The sequence below is a fragment of the Corythoichthys intestinalis genome, chromosome 3 (assembly GCF_030265065.1).
Source record: "Corythoichthys intestinalis isolate RoL2023-P3 chromosome 3, ASM3026506v1, whole genome shotgun sequence".
Classification (NCBI taxonomy): domain Eukaryota; kingdom Metazoa; phylum Chordata; class Actinopteri; order Syngnathiformes; family Syngnathidae; genus Corythoichthys; species Corythoichthys intestinalis.
Window position 1 is genome coordinate 51648857 of NC_080397.1, and position 17844 is coordinate 51666700.

General features: G+C 38.3%; 1 protein-coding gene across 1 annotated transcript in view; it reads left to right on the top strand.

Annotated features, from left to right (window-relative positions):
* LOC130913537 (proprotein convertase subtilisin/kexin type 5-like) overlaps positions 1-17844 on the top strand; it is a 305474-nt gene that overhangs the window by 223657 nt on the left and 63973 nt on the right. The window lies entirely within an intron of this gene.

Below are 17844 nucleotides of genomic sequence, written 5' to 3' on the forward strand. Positions count from 1 at the left end.
AATAATACGCAAGTAATGAGTGACATTGTGAGCAACTGCTTACAATGTCTAATTGTTTTTCAATAATGGTATAATTTTTTCTCAGCACTTTATTTATATGAACTGTTATTATCATAATGTACTATTACACAACCGTATTAAACCAAAAAAGATGACACAAAAATCATCGAATTCAGACCAGAACAACAATAAGAAACGTTACTCGTCCAAAGAGTCTGAGTGCCCTGTAGTGGAGAAAAAACATAGTTATCTCTGATTGGTATAATGGAGTCATGTTGTTGTTGTTGCTTATTGGTGAAACTGAGACGGTCACTGTCGGTGTCTCTGGCAAAATTAAAAAGTAGGGCTGTCAAACGATTACAATTTTTAATCGAGTTAATCACAGCTTAAAAATCGCAATTAATCGCAATTCAAACCATCAATAAAATATGCCATATTTTTCTCTAAATTATTGTTGGAATGGGAAGATAAGACAAAAGACGGATATATACATTCAACATACTGTACATAAGTACTGTATTTGTTTATTATAACAATAAATCAACAAGATGGAATTAACATTAACATTCTATTAAAGCGATCCATGGATAGAAAGACTTGTAGTTCTTAAAAGATAAATGTTCGTATAAGTTATAGAAATTTTATATTAAAACCCCTCTTAATGTTTTCGTTTTAATTTGTAAAATTTTCAACAAAAAATAAATTAGTAGCTTGCCATTGTCGATGTCAATAATTACACAATTCTCATGGTGCTGAACCCATAAAATCAGTCGCACCCAAGCGCCAGCAGAAGGCGACAAAACTCCCCCAAAAAAACCACAAGTAACAAGTGCATATGACCCTGAGCTGTCATTTTAATCTGTTTGAGCGGGGCATGTGCGTTAATTGCGTCAAACATTTTAACGTGATTAATTAGAAAAATTAATTACCGCTCGTTAACGCGATAATTATAACAGCCTTATTAAAAAGTCAATATATAGAATAAAGAGGAAAATGTAACGATTCTGGTCTAGCCCAAAGTAGCGGAGTAAGAGTAGTACTTCTTCACAAAGCTACTCAAGTAAAAGTAAAAAGTATTGTGTGGTAAAACTACTCTAAGAAATACATTTTTCTCAAAAAGTTACACAAGTAAATGTAATTGAGTAAATGTAAGTTGCAAAGATGCATTATTACCCACATCTGGCAAAAACACACCTCCTTAAAACTAGTTAAGTTCTATTGTTTTCTGTGTAAATCAACTAAAAATACGTTAAATTATCTACCAGTGCTTCAAGTAAATTTTAATCACGTTGAGTTCTTGAAATAGGGAAAATAGCTAGCTGAAAATAGGCTTAACAGACTTATTTTAAGCAATTAATTAGTATATTTGATCTTTGAAAAAAAACTTTAAAACATCAAATGTTCTTAATTTAAGAATAGATATTTTTCAAAAGCAACATTTTCTTGATTAAGGTGAAATATTACCATCTTTTAGATGTATGGACCTAATTAGAATAAATAGCCGAGTGGCACCATGACTGCGCATAGTTGGTGAGTTCACGAGCTGCGTTATTTTTCTGTTAATACGGGTGAACAAAAAGTGAGCCTGACTTGTTCTAAAGACAAACCAAATTTCTGTAAATCTCAAGAGTCCCCAGAATACGTATGTATACACATTACACACAAACACTAACATCTTCATTTCAAATGTCAAAAAAGTGTTTAAAGCTCCCATCGTTGTCTTTTACGTGGAAAAAAAAAGTCAAAATAGGACTTTGGTGTTAAAGGCTGCCGACCTGAAATTTGAGAATGCACTAATATGCTTGCATGCTTAATGTGTTACTAACAATACATCTGTCACTCATATTATTTATGTATTTATACTATTACTACAAAAACACTTCCTGGGTTATTATTGTGACAGTGTATAGAAAAGGTGAACTCATTTCGCATCCCCCTATATACTATAACTTGTCATTCTTATTCTAACTTCCTTAATGCTCACCGTTCCACCAAGCAGTACAGTTCATTGTGTTAGTTCAAAAACTAGTGGGGTGAACGCAAAGCAATAAACTTAACCCTTTCAGGGGCGGTGGTCACGACAGTTGACGGCTATTCAAAAGTTGACACTTAAGACAGTTAACCCTTTCAAGGGCAAGTTTTTTTTTTGGTCATTGTTTATTTTTTAAATTTTGTTTGGACACTTAAGACCCTTAACCCTTTATAGGGCAAGTGACTATATTTAGTCATTTAAAAAAAACTCAGCAATATTAGCATTTTTTATTGTTATTTTAAGATTATTAATGTTATTGTTTTGGTTTTAAATATTAATTTTATATAATTATGAATAAGTGTATAAATTAGTACAATGTTAATGAAAAGCTCAATTAAATTAAAATGTATGAAAGCAGAAATACACTGGTGATGGCTCCAAGTAACATTCTGAGGACTAGTAGATTTTTTTTTCTCCCCACACTGACTGAGAGATGTTCAAGTCGTGCATAAAAGGGTTAAATTTAACCAAACCACACTGTATTGTACCACTTGGTGGAAGTATGGCTTCTTTTCCTATGCATGATGTTGCTTTTATCCTTTTAATGAAAGAATTAAATGTGTGTTAAAAATCTATCTAAGGCTGGATTTACACTACATGTCCTAAAGGAGAGGAGTTTTGTCCCCCCCAGTTGTCTTAATATTAATACCATTTATAATTGTTTTCTCGGCATCCTAAAACTAGCCTGTTTTGGTCAGACCTTTTTCACAGGATAATCAAACGTATAATTCTTTCCCCTTAGCATGTTAAGGCCCACAAATATAAGGCTTAAAGATTTTCTTTTTTCTTTTTAAATAATAAATAGTGATTGTGATTGCAGTTTAATATGTGATTATTATTTGAATGATAAGTTGTATAGATAATGAATGTGTGATAATAATAAATGATCAGTTATTATAAACATTTCAGTTTTATGCATTAGGCTTGTCTGAAATAAAGGTAAATGAACCATGAATTTATATGACTATTACTATAAATACTGCATTACATACTTTACTATACGTACTACACACTCACCGGCCACTTTATTAGGTACACCACGCTAGTAACGGGTTGGACCCCCTTTTGCCTTCAGAACTGCCTCAATTCTTCATGGCATAGATTCAACAAGGTGCTGGAAGCATTCCTCAGAGAGTTTGGTCCATATTGACATGATGGCATCACACAGTTGGTGCAGATTTGTCGGCTGCACATCCATGATGCGAATCTCCCGTTCCACCACATCCCAAAGATGCTCTATTGGAGTGAGATCTGGTGACTGTGGAGGCCATTTGAGTACAGTGCACTCATTGTCATGTTCAAGAAACCAGTCTGAGATGATTCCAGCTTTATGACATGGCACATTATCCTGCTGAAAGTAGCCATCAGAAGTTGGGTACATTGTAGTCATAAAGGGATGGACATGGTCAGCAACAATACTCAGGTAGGCTGTGGCGTCCCAACGATGCTCAATTGGTGCCAAGGGGCCCAAAGAGTGCCAAGAAAATATTCCCCACACCATTACACCACCACCACCAGCCTGAACCGTTGATACAAGGCAGGATGGATCCATGCTTTCATGTTGTTGACGCCAAATTCTGACCCTAGCATCCGAATGTTGCAGCAGAAATCAAGACTCATCAGACCAGGCAACGTTTTTCCAATCTTCTATTGTCCAATTTCGATGAGCTTGTGCAAATTGTAGCCTCAGTTTCCTGTTGTTAACTGAAAGGAGTGGCACCCGGCGTGGTCTTCTGCCGCTGTAGCCCATCTGCCTCAAAGTTCGACGTACTGTGCGTTCAGAGATGCTCTTCTGCCTACCTTGGTTGTAACGGGTGGTTATTTGAGTCACTGTTGCCTTTCTATCAGCTCTAACCAGTCTGGCCATTCTCCTCTGACCTCTGGAATCAACAGGGCATTTCCGCCCACAGAACTGCCGCTCACTGGATATTTTTTCTTTTTCGGACCGTTCTCTGTAAACCCTAGAGATGGTTGTGCGTGAAAATCTCAGTAGATCAGCAGTTTCTGAAATACTCAGACCAGCCCTTCTGGCACCAACAACCATTCCACGTTCAGAGTCACTCAAATCACCTTTCTTCCTCATACTGATGCTCGGTTTGAACTGCAGGAGATTGTCTTAAACCATGTCTACATGCCTAAACGCACTGAGTTGCCGCCATGTGACTGGCTGATTAGAAATTACGTAAGTGTTAACGAGCAGTTGGACAGGTGTACCTAATAAAGTGACCGGTGAGTGTATATACTGTAAGACTATTTCTGTACTTAGATCAAAGCACATATTTAAAGCAAGTGAACTACTAAACACTTCATCTTGCACTCTTTTAAAACTTTGGATATGTCTACATTTCGCAGGGTATTTGGCAAAAATAAGTTTTTCTACAGTTTGGCCTATCATCCAAAAGAACTTGCACATTTTAGGCATTGAAAACAAGGGTTCTTAATAACTCCGTCCAAAGTGAAGGTATGCAAATTCTGTGTTTGTGGCGCCACCGTGTGGACACTGATAACCGAATTTGACTGTGGAAACGTCACTGACTGCGACAAATCAGATAATTTTTCTTAAATCTAGTCAGATAATTTTCTCCATCTTGTTTTAAGTGTTAAAGACTAGTTAACAGATGAATGCATCGGATTATTCGATTTACTTTAAGTAATTATTATGATTCGTTCTTATCAAGCCCTTATATCTAAAAGTGAAAAAATTGCTTTCAAATATAGTTTTGAACAATATCTATTCTTGAATTGAGAACATTTTGACATTTCAAAGCTTTATTTAATACTAAATATACTAATTTATTGCTTAAAATAAGTCTTTAAGCTTATTTTCAACCAGCTAATTTTCTTATTTCAAGAAGTCTAGGCGAGTAAAATTTACCTGAAGCACTGGCAGAAAAGTTCTTATTTCTAGTCGATTTACACTGAAAAGAAGGAAATTTAACTAGTTTTAAGGAGGTGGATTTCATCTTCGTCTCATCAGACGAAAACTGGCATTCGTCTCGTTATGTTTTAGTCTCCCAAGACACATTTTCAGTTCATCATCGTCATGAAAAAAATTGTTGATTGACGAAATGTTTTCGTTTTGTGTTTTCGATTCAGCGATTCAGCATACACCATAGACTACACCACTGACTTTTTACTAGAGTAAATTCATAATTCTAAAAAATATTTGTGAGAAAAACAGAAAGCACGTCACAAACTTAACATGGCCACATTCTTACAGTACTTAGGAATAGGAGTGGGAACCTCTCGGTACCTCACGATATGATACGATTTGCGATACAAAGCTTACGATAACGGTGATCTGACGATATGGCGATACAACGATTTTCGATACATTGGTCAGGAAATCATTCTAGGATATTCTATAAAAAATTAATTAACAGAAAAACAAGCTTCTAGTGTGAATTGGAATTAGGTTATCACTTGTAGACGTCCAATCCATTTGAACTGGGAGGGTGGCAGCGAATGAACATTTGTTCATTCGCTGCCATCCCTCCCACTTCAAACAGGTTGAACGTGTATGGCTGTCAGTGGCAGTCAATGCCAGGCAATTGGGTAATTTTGGGCCATTTAAGGTCTCACTGGAACAGCACCAAACAAAAGTTCCAGCATCATCACCTTGTCTAATTCAGATTCTTGACTTTTGACACCTTGTCCAATGCAGATTCTTGACTTTTGACACCTTGTCCAATGCAGATTCTTGACAAGGTAATGATGCTGGAACTTCTGTTTGGTGCCGTTCCAGTGAGATTTATAAAGATAATTGCCTGAAGAAGACATCAAAACTCCCTCAGTAAACATTGACACCTTTTTAAAACGATATCTCGATTCTTGGCAGGAGCATATCGATAACCTTTTGGGATACAAAGTATCACGATATATCACCATTTCGATATTTTGTCACACCCCTACTTGGGAACATAAAAATGTCTAATCTGAGACCCGTAGTAGTGGCAATCCAGCCTCAGATCTTAAGTTACTTCTCTCTTGATGATCTTCAAAGTATTTCAAAGTTATCAATTTTCTAACTGTGTGACTTTTTTTTTCTTTTGTGTTTTTTTTCTCTCTCCCTCCCCTTAAATCTTTCTTCCATCCTCCTCCTCCTGCTACTGGCATGGATCCAATCAATCCACTGGACTTCAACTTCCTGTCTCCTGACCAATACACCTCATGTATTTTATGCGTGTGTGTGTGTCCTCTATCCATTTTCCTTCTTCTCTCTCTTTCCTGGTCTGTGGAAAGCAAATGAAGAATCTTGGGCGGAAGGCAGCTTCTGCGTCCTGGTTAAAAAGAACAATCTCTGCCAGAGGAAGGTCCTGCAGCAACTTTGCTGCAGAACATGCTCGCAAAAGGGGTGATGCCCCCAAACCCCCAACATCCCCTCGCTCATGCCCTCAATCATTCACAGTTACATAATTTATAAAGGAATCTGTGCCTCTTAAAGGGACTGCATGGGAGGAGGTGCGAAGACGGGACTACAACACACCTACCTTTTTTTTTTTTTTTTTTTTTCTGTACTGGGACGGTCGGGGTGTACAATGACTGGGAATTTCCTCAACAACAAAAAAAAAGTGTCAGTATTTTGTGACCAAAGCATCAATGCCAAAATTATTGAACATTTTTTGTTGCCGTTTTATTGTTTTGTTGCCAGTGTAGCGTACATCGCTAAAACCTGTGAATCTCTGACTGCGTCTGTGTGCATCTTTTTCCAGTGTTAATAATAATAATGAGCAGATGGATCTAGGAAAGCTTCTGTAAATAGTGTAATAGGTCAAAGAAAACATGGGGTGGGAGTCACATACAAATGTGAAGATAACGTCCGTGTGGGCGCACAAGGGAACATTTAAACACAACATACCTTCCGTGCACACTAAAAGAAATGAAGTCAAAATGGCGATGTGCAACTTACTACAAAAATATTACTGCTAATGTGTGTTTTCACTCAGGATGGACAATTGTCTACATTAAACAATCAAAAAAATGATGTTCCTTATTTTTCAGACTATAATTCACACCAGCCAGAAAACAACAAAATACAAATTGAAGAGGAAAGAGGAAAAAAAACCATAATTCTCACTATACACTGCTGACCAATAGTATTGGCACCCATGCAATTCTGTAAGATAAAGCTCAATTTCGCCCAAAAAAATGATTACAATTACAAATGCTTTGGTAGTAATATCTTCATTTATTTTGCTTGCAATGGAAAAAAAACACAAAAAGAGAATGGAGAAATTTTTTTTTAAAAAATCATTATCATTTTACACAAAACACAAAAATGGGCCTGACAAAAGTATTAGCACTAGGGTTGTTCCGATCCTGTTTTTTTGCTCCCGATCCGATCCCGATCGTTTTAGTTTGAGTATCTGCCGATCCCGATATTTCCCGATCTGATTGCTTTTTTTTTTTTTTTGCTCCCGATTCAGTTCCAATCATTCCCGATAATTTTTCCCGATCATATACATTTTGGCAATGCATTAAGAAAAAAATGAATAAAACTTGGACGAATATATACATTCAACATACAGTACAAAAGTACTGTATTTGTTTATTATGACAATAAATCCTCAAGATGGCATTTACATTATTAACATTCTTTCTGTGAGAGGGATCCACTGATAGAAAGACTTGTGACTTTGTATATTGTGACTAAATATTGCCATCTAGTGTATTTGTTGAGCTTTCAGTAAATGATACTGTAGCCATGCCCAAATGCATGATGGGAAGTGGAACCATGACTGTGCGTAGTGCTACCAATTGATATATCTTCTCTGTGTTGGGAAATAACATAAGGTGTTAAGAAAAAGATCAATTGCTACCTTGCTTCCCCACATTGCGTCCCATGATATTTCTAATCATCGGGAGAGGGATTGTAAGGCTTTAGCCAATTAAAAAAAGGCTCCAAAGGCTGCCAAAATTCACTCTACTCATATTACGCTGCCTTTTATCTCTCTATATAGGTAAGACGGCACCATTACAGATTGAGCCCGACAATGCGTGGGGGGGTCGTGCAGCGCATGCATTAATTGCATTGAATATTTTAACGTGATACATTTTTTAAAAAATTAATTACCGCCGTTATCGGGATACATTTGACAACCCTACCTTAAGCCTAAACTAAAGACTCTGGATGAGTGTAACATATTATGTTTGTAACGTTAAATACAATTAGAAAATGATTTAATTAAAAAAATATACAGTATATATTTTGAAAAAAGGCATGGCTGATATTTTTTTGTCGATTCCAATACTTTGAAAATGACGTGATCGGGCGGGACATCTCTAATTAGCACCCTTTGAAAAATCATGTGATGCTTCTGTAATTGGTGTAATTAACAGCACCTGTTACTTACCTGTGGCACATGAGAGGTGGTGGCAATAACTGAATCACACTTGTAGCCAGTTAAAATGGATTAAAGTTGACTCAACTCCTGTGTCCTTGTGTGTACCACATTGAGCATGGAGAAAAGAAAGAAGACCAAAGAACTGTCTGAGGACTTGAGAAGCAAAATTGTGAGGAAGCATGGGCAATCTCAAGCCTACAAGTCCATCTCCAAAGACCTGAATGTTCCTGTGTCACTAGTGCGCAGTGTCATCAATAAGGCCAGGTTTATACTACAGGTCTTAATACACAAATCCGATTTTTTGCCATATCCGTTTTTTTTGGAGTGCCCATTCAGACTGTCTTTGTCCATTGAGACCATTCAAGTACTACGCATGTGCACTAATTCGCAGTCCAACACGCGTTGAGCAAGAAGACCCGCATGCGCAGGAGCATCAAAACAAATTACCACACATGCTGGCTGTCATCCGTCATATTTTGCTTTTCAAAAAGAGGACACAAATAACAGACATAAATAATCCCCGTTTAGGCTTATATTCAAAGTGGATCGAAAATGTATCGATAGCATGCACGTGTCCATGCATGTCACACACACACACGGGCAGTTTGCCCCGACTCTTGGCCGTGCAAGCAATGTTGAAATATTGCTAATATAGAGCAGAGAGAAAACTGATCATTCTCAGGCTTATCCGTAACCCATTTCTATTTTTTTATGACTGTTGTCAAGCCCGACCCTTCCCCAAAAGCCGTGTTCAATGCAAGCTAGGTGCTAATAATGCACAGCTGCACTCTCTCTCTCGCTCTTTGATGACATAATTGCTACATGAATTCCGATTTGGGAGACTTGACAGGACGGACTGCCGCGACATTCTGGAAAAATGTGGCCCAGATCGGATTTGAACCACATACGAAAATGACACAGATCGGATTTGAAATGGTCCAGTTGTTTGTTTTCGTGTTTTACAGACTCGAGTGAGGACTCGAGTCTGTAAAACACGAAAACGTCGGATTCATGCATTAAGACCTGTAGTATGAGCTTAGCCTAAGTGTAAAGCCCATGGCACTGCGTCTAACCTTTCAGATGTGGACGGAAAAGAAAAATTGACGAGAAATTTCAACGAAAGATAGTGCGGATGGTGGATAAAAAACCTCGACTAACATCCAAACAAGTTTAAGCTGTCCTTCAGTCCGAGGGTACAACAATGTCAACCCGTACTATCCGTTGGCGTTTGAATGAAAAGGGACTCTATGGTAGGATACCCAGGAAGACACCACATCTGACCCAGAGACATAAAAAAGCCAGGCTGGAATTTGTCAAAACTTAGCTGAGAAAACCAAAAACATTTTGGAAGAATGTTCTCTGGTCAGATGAGACAAAAGTAGAGCTTTTTGGTAAAAGGCATCAACATAGAGTTTACAGGAGAAAAAATGAGACCTTCAAAGAAAAAACACGGTCCCCATAGTCAAACATGGAAGAGGTTCCCTGATGTTTTGGGGTTGCTTTGCTGCCTCTGGCACTGGACTGCTTGACCGTGTGCATGGCATTATGAAGTCTGAAGACTACCAACAAATTTTGCAGGATAATGTAGGGCCCAGTGTGAGAAAACTGGGACTCCCTCAGAGGTCATGGGTCTTCCAGCAGGACAATGACCCAAAACACACTTCAAAAAGCACAAGAAAATGGTTTGAGAGAAAGCACCAGAGACTTCTAAAGTGGCCAGCAAGGAGTCAAGACCTGAATCCCATAGAACACCTATGGAGAGATCTGAAAATAGCAGTTTGGAGAAGGCATCCCTCAACTCTCAGAGACCTGGAGCAGTTGACCAAAGAAGAAAGGTCCAAAATTCCAGTAGAACATTGTAAGAATCTCACTGATGGATACAGGAAGCGGTTGTTCGCAGTTATTTTGTCCAAAGGTTGTGCTACCAAGTATTAAGCTGAGGGTGCCAATACTTTTGTCCGGCCCATTTTTGGTGTTTTGTGTAAAATTATAATGATGTAGTTCTTTCCATTCTCTTTTGTATTTTTTCATTGCAAGCAAAACAAATGAAGATATTACTACCAAAGCATTTGTAATTGTAATCATTTTCTGGGAGAAATTGAGCATTATCTGACAGAATTGCAGAGGTGCCAATACTTTTGGCCAGCATTGTAGTACAGTCCCAAAAAGTCATGTCACATCTGTCTTGACATTCACTTGTTTATGTGGTTGACGACAGTCTTATCCATAGCGTGCATTTGGTGAGCCTTTTTTTAACCTTTAAAGGGCACACACACACAAAAAAAAATCATCCCCTCAATCTTCAATGGTACCTTGTGTCGAAATTACAGGTGAGCGTTAAACCATTGGGTTTTTGCCATTTTAAAGATGTTTTAGGTCACGACCACACAGTATTTCTATGCAGTGCTATGGCTTGGTGTCCGACTTTTGTGATTTTGGGATAGGTCCATTCGAGCCAATAGGCTAGGTTCAGACCGCAGCTCTTAATGCACAAATCCTATTTTCTCATGTTTTTCCGACTCGAGTGAAGCATTAACTTGACTGTCAGAATGGGACAAGTCGCAGAGAAGTGGACCATTTCAAATCCAATCTGGGTCACTTTCATTTGTGGTTTAAATCTGATCTGTGCCGCATTTTTCAAGAATGTGGTGGCGATCTGAACTTTAAAGTCTCCCAAATCGGAATTCAAGCAGCAATTTCGTCAGCCAAGAGCGAGAGTGGCAGGCAGGACGCCGACAGTGATGTAGCTGTGCATTAGCGTTAGCGCTGTTGAAATTCGCCCCCCCCCCCGGCCAAGGCGCACGGGAACAGCGACGGTCGAACAAAGTGCCGCTCTGCCGATGCTGCCTCCGCGCGCACCAACCGGGAAGGCAGAACTTCGCGCGTTCTCTTCTTATTTTTAACCCTTTGTACTGACTCCATGTTTCAAAAGTTTGAAGAACGCTCACCGAAAACAGGTTGACAATTTATTCGTCGACAATGGTAAAAAACAAGGCAAAAACAGACGACGGAGGGACAATTCTGGATCCAAAACAAGGCTACATGTTTCCGAGCAGCAAAAATCTGTGTTATCTCAGTGTCCAGTCTTTTTAAAGTCCGTGCTGAAGCGGGCCATGCTGAAGGTGTGTCCGAAGGTTTGTCTGGGCGTTGCTTTTGGGTCTTCCCGTCTGTGGCTGGTTTTGGGCGGCTTAGGTTCGTGCGCGGATGAGACGCCCGCTATCAACTTTGTTGTCTGGGCTGGCTTTTACTTGTTTTAGGACAAAGCGTTTCGTCCTTGGAGTTTGCTGGGAGAGCTGATTGCAAGATTGGTGCGTCAATCTTGTTCGTGACGCACGCGTTGGGCTTCTGTGGTAAGACAGCATTGTGTATCTCTTCTATTTCTTCTCATTAAACTATGGTTTGCTATTTATTTTATATTAGTAGTGCAGTCCTACCGTACATATGAAAATGATACTATTTCCTGATAAATTATATTACGTGTGTTAGAGTAATGCAAACAATTAGACGGTGCCCACGAGAACCTGTACCATTCTTTCTCATCTCCCCCTCATTAGCCCGGATGAGGTGATTCCCTTTACTGTGTCAAAAGGGCATGTAGTGGAGTCTGCTTAAACAATAGTTAAATGAATGTGTTAGACTAATGCAAACAATTATATGGTGTGTGCGATGACGGTATCTTTTCCCTTCAGCGCCTAGCTTGTACTCGGCTTTCATGCAGGAAGCGGGCTTGACCACAGTCATGAAAAAAATAAATAAAAAGAAAAGGATAAGCCTGATAATGCTCGGTTTTCCTTCTGTGCGCCAAATAAGCAATATTTTAGTATTGCTTACATGGCCGAGTCGGGGCAAACTGACCCACACACATAATAGGGCTTATACGTGTGCGTCATGCACGTACAGTGCGTGAATGCGTTCTATCAATCCATATAAACTTTAAGACAAAACGGGGATTGATAATGTCTGTTCTTTCACTTATTTGTGTCCTATTTTTCGAAATCAAAATATGATCACTCTGGAACAGCCAGCATGTGCAGTCATTTGTTTTGATGCTTCTGCACATACGGGTCAGTTTGCTCAGCGCGTGTCAGACCGCAAGTTAGTGCACATGCATAATGGTTGAACGGGCTCAATGGACAAAGGCAGTCTGAACGGCAAAAAAAAAAAAACGATAAGACAAAAAATATCAGAATTGTGCATTAAGACCTGCGGTGTGAACCTAGCCATAGTAATTAACTACGAGAGTCAGGCCAGGCAACACTAGTTTATTCACTCATTCAGTTCCTCTTTCAATCGTTTCTTGCTTAGCAGAATATATGGAACTTGTTGTCAGAAGCCCCAAAACAATTCAACTGAAACTTGATCATCCATCTTCAGTACATCAGTTCACATTCTTTAAAATTTGCAAAAAAAATGTTCCCGCCATTTCCCCTGCTGCTGAGTAGATTCATTCTTATTCCTCCAGTCACCCAAATGGCTAGACGTTAGTAGTCGCAACAAGGCATTTCCTCATTACACGATGGCCGGCTGACGTTCCTGACAGTGGTGCTGGCATCTAATAAAGAACCGCATTAAAGGGTCTGCGTATGCATGTGGGTGTGTGTGTGTGCGCGTGTGTTTGCAGTATTAGATTGTTGTCCTGGTTCTTGCTGATTTGTAATAAAGACTGATGAATCCCCATGTTGGTTTTGCTTAACAAAGTGGTCATTGTTTAAGATGACTTTAGGCACACTACGGGCGCACGCACACAACCTTCGTTTAAATGCTGTTTCTTTTTTGTACCTGTGACATATCTGCAACAATGCATTATTGTTACTCAGTCCTAGAATTTTTTTTTTTTTTTTTTTACTTAAATGTTCTTATTAAAATGTTTACTCGATTGATGTTTTTGTTTTCTTTTCATGTTGATTTATCGTTATTTTCGCACTATAAGGTGCACCTGATGATAAGGTGCCACCCACCAAATGTGACACGAAAACAGCATTTGTTCATAGATATTAGAAATATTATAATTAGGGCTGTCAAAATTATCGCGTTAGCGGGCGGTAATTAATTTTTAAAATTAATCACGTTAAAATATTTGACGCAATTAACGCAGATGCCCCGCTCAGACAGATTTAAATGACAGTACAGTGAAACGCTCACTTGTTGTGTTTTATGGAGTTTTGCCGCCCTCTGCTGGCGCTTGGGTGCGACTGATTTTATAGGCTTCAGCACCCATGACCATTGTGTAAGTAATTATTGACATCAATAATGGCGGGCTACTAGTTTATTTTTTGGTTGAAAATTTTACAAATTTTATTAAAACGAAAACATTAAGAGGGGTTTTAATATAAAATTTCGATAACTTGTACTAACATTTTTCTTTTAAGAACTACAAGTCTTTCTATCCATGGATCGCTTTAACAGAATGTTAATAATGTTAATGCCATCTTGTTGATTTATTGTTATAATAAACAAATACAGTCCTTATGTACCGTATGTTGAATGTATATATATCCATTTTGTGTCTTATCTTTCCATTCCAACAATAATTTACAGAAAAATATGGCATATTTCATAGATGGTTCTAATTACGATTAATTGCGATTAATTATGGTTAATTAATTTTTAAGCTGTAATTAACTCGATTAAAAATTCTAATCATTTGACAGCCCTAATTACAATATTTACACAAAAAGATATTAATTGGTTGACCTTTATTTGACAGTGGCATCATACGACTGTCATAAGACCAAATGAACCACCATGAAGCTTCAAATCAATTGGTTGCAAAGCTTAATTGTTTCAAGAAGCTTCATTTCGCCATCATGGCTCCCTTGGGGGAGACACTCAACCTCTGCTGCCACCTGCTGTCAACACTGTTGTTTTCCAACATGCCTCCTAGCATGCGTTGCATACAAATGAACCACCACGAAGCTTCGAATCAATTGGTTGCAAAGCTTAATTGCTTCAGGAAGCTTCATTTCGCCATCATGGCTCCCTTGGGGGAGGCACTCAACCTCTGCTGCCACCTGCTGTCAATACTGTTGTTTTCCAACATGCCTCCTAGCATGCATTGCAGCGCTACCAATGTAAATAACAATCAAAATTCATATTCTGTGCTAATTATTTCATCACTTACTGTTCCAGTTGTTTCATTAATTGCTAGTTATGGTATTTGGTAACCCTGTTTGACAGTGGTGCCATAAGACACTGTCATGAGCAATAATGAATGCTTATAACAGATGTTATTTAGTGTAATCCGGCAAATTATCTCACTTTTGAAAGGATGGAAAGGATTCGAGCTGGACATAAATGGAGTTAGTAACATAATTTGTCGGATAACAGTGAGTTTAGTTTTGTTTTGATTATTTTTAGTATTATTTCACTTTTTGAGTTATTTGTCAAGTGCAGGACTCCAAAATGACGAAATTTAAAAATAAATAAATAAATAAATAAAAACTAACCCTAGAAAAAATGTAATCATTAGATTTTGTTTAAAGGGAAAAAAAAAAAAAAAAACGTAAAGGTTCTGTATTTAACAGGTGGCAGGTCAGTGGACGCCAATACTTGTCTTGATTCACAGGACAGGGCACTGATACAGTGGTATGAAAAAGTATCTGAACCTTTTGGAATTTCTCACATGTCTGCATAAAATCACCATCAAATGTGATCTTTGTCAAAATCACACAGATGAAAAAGCAGTGTCTGCTTTAACTAAAACCACCCAAACATTTATGGGTTTTCATATTTGTAATGAGGATAGTATGCAAACAATGTCAGGTGGAAAATAAGCAAGTGAACCATTACATTTAATATTTGGTGCCCCCCACTCCTTTGGCATCAATAACTTCAACCAGACGCTGCAGATCAGTCTGGCATATCGATCTCGTCTAATCTTGGCCAATTCTTCTCTACAAAACTGTTGTGGTTCAGTCAGATTCCTGGGATGTCTGGCATGAAACGCTGTCTTTAGGTCATGCCCCAGCATCTCAATGGGGTTCAAGTCTGGACTTTGACTTGGCCACTCCAGAAAGTGTATTTTGTTCTTCTGAAACCATTCTGAAGTTGATTTATTTCTGTGTTTTGGATCATTGTCTTGCTGCACCATCGATCCTCTATTTTAACTTCAACTGTCTGACAGACAGCCTCAGGTTTTCCTGAAAAAAAAATCCTGATAAACTTGTGAATTTATTCTTCCATTAATGATCGCAAGTTATCCAGGCCCTGAGGTAGCAAAACAGCCCCAAATCATGATGCTCCCTCCACCATACTTCACGTTGGGAATATGGTGTTGATGTTGATGAGCCGTTCCATTTTTCTTCCACACATGACGTTGTGTGTTACTCCCAAACAATTCAACTTTGGTTTCATCAGTCCACAAAATATTTTGCCAAAACGTCCGTGGAGTGTCCAAGTGCCTTTTTGCGAACATTAAACGAGCAACAATGTTTTTTAGACAGCGGTGGCTTCCTCCGTGGAGTCCTCCCATGAACACCATTCTTGGCCATAGTTTTACATATAGTTGATGTCTGCACAGAAATATTTGTCAGTACCAGTGATTTCTGGAAGTCTGTAGCAGACACTCTAGGGTTCTTTTTTACCTCTCAGAGTATTCTGTGCTGAACTCATACCGTCATTGGTGGAAGGCCACTCCTTGGGAGAGAAGCAACAGTGCCAAGCTCTCCATTTGTAGACAACTTCTCTGGCTGTCGATTGATGAACACCCAGACTTTTAGAGATGGTTTTGTATCCTTTCCCAGCTTCATACAAATCAACAATCCTTGATCGCAGGTTTTCAGACACAGGGTACCCGCGGGTTATTAAAAGTATTAAAAAAAGCATTGAATTTAGTTTTCCATTATTAAAGGTATTAAAAGTATTAAATTAGCTGTCGTAAGTCTGGAATTTTTTCACCGTGGTTTTAATTTTGACGAACATCTCAGTGCAACCTAAATTATATCCGTGACAAAGTTTTTTTTTTGTTTTTTTTAATCCATAACGAAGATGACGCGTCGAATTTTTACGATGCACTGCACTACAAATTATAATGCACCTCGTGCGTGCGCGCTGTTAGCATCATTAGCATCAACATCACACCAGCAGGCAATCGCACAGTACTGTGTGCTAACGCAAGGAACTGCTCAGATGCCTTAGTTGTTATGTTCGACGAAAGCCTCAACAAGATAACCAAATCCAAACAGTTGGACCAGCATGTGAGGTATTGCATCGGCGACCAAGTCGCATCCAGATACTTTGGGTCGCAGTTTATGGGTCATGTGAAGGCAGGGGACCTGCTTAACATTTCAAAGTAAGTTGGCAATTTCTCCAATTAAAATGTGTTAGATGCAATAATGTATTTCTGCACGGTTTGCCTTTCAAATGAATGTGAATTTCGTAGTTTTAACTCAAGAGTTAGCCATGTTCAATGGGGTATTGGCAGGTTCACTAGCCTTAGCATGGATAAACCGGAGTCGTAGATCCACCATCACCCTCAGATACACAACACGGTTGACACTATTATTGGAACGAGTGCGGGGTAACGTTGATCTGAATAACATGGCATGGTGATAGGCAAATTATAATGTAGGTGATAGTAAAACACCTCCTGGTATATTTAAATGTTTTTCTTGATTGAATAAGAGTATGGATTTTCTCTATCTGATTAAAAGAAATGTCTTCAATAGCTAACAAAGGATTAACATGTGTTTTGTATACCTCTTGTAATGTGATTAGAAAAAAACATTTACCAAGGGAAATGGTCATGTGTTGCTTTTTTATTTTGTAGTAATTAATGGTAAACTACTGCCATTTAGTGATTTAAGATTTTCCCAAGCACTTTACAGTTAAGGTGACCAGCTTGACAATCACCGACCTACCACCTTGAATAGGTCCTCTTAAAAGGGAAACCTGTTGTATTGTAAATGAAATTTCTGAAGTTTCTTTACAAAAATAGTGTAAAATCCATTTTATCCTGGGAAAGAAAATCTGAAAGACCTTATATTTAAATGTGTTTTAATTGTATCTTCAATAAATGTGCATTCTTTTGTCAAACACACTTAGTAATTGAGGTTAAATTTGATGTTCAGTGCTTTATTTTTTTAATATGATTCAATATTATCTAAATAATGGGTGCGAGAAAAGTATTCATTTTCATTTGAAATGGCATTAAAAAAGGTCTTAAAAGTCTTGAATTTAGATTTATCAATCCCGGGGGGACCCTGCAGACAGCTCTTTTGACCAAGCCATGGTGCACATCAGACAATGCTTCTTATCAAGACTTTCTTAACATGTGTGTGTTTTATAGTGGCCTGGGCAGCTTTAAACCACTCATCAGAAATTGGGCACACAACTGACTTAAATTGTTTGGTAAAAAATTGGTTTCAATTGCTCTTTAAATTTCCTAAGGCAGAAGGTTCATTTACTTATTTTCTCCCCGTCTGTGATTGTTTTTATGCTATCCTCATTAAAATATGAAAACCTATAAAT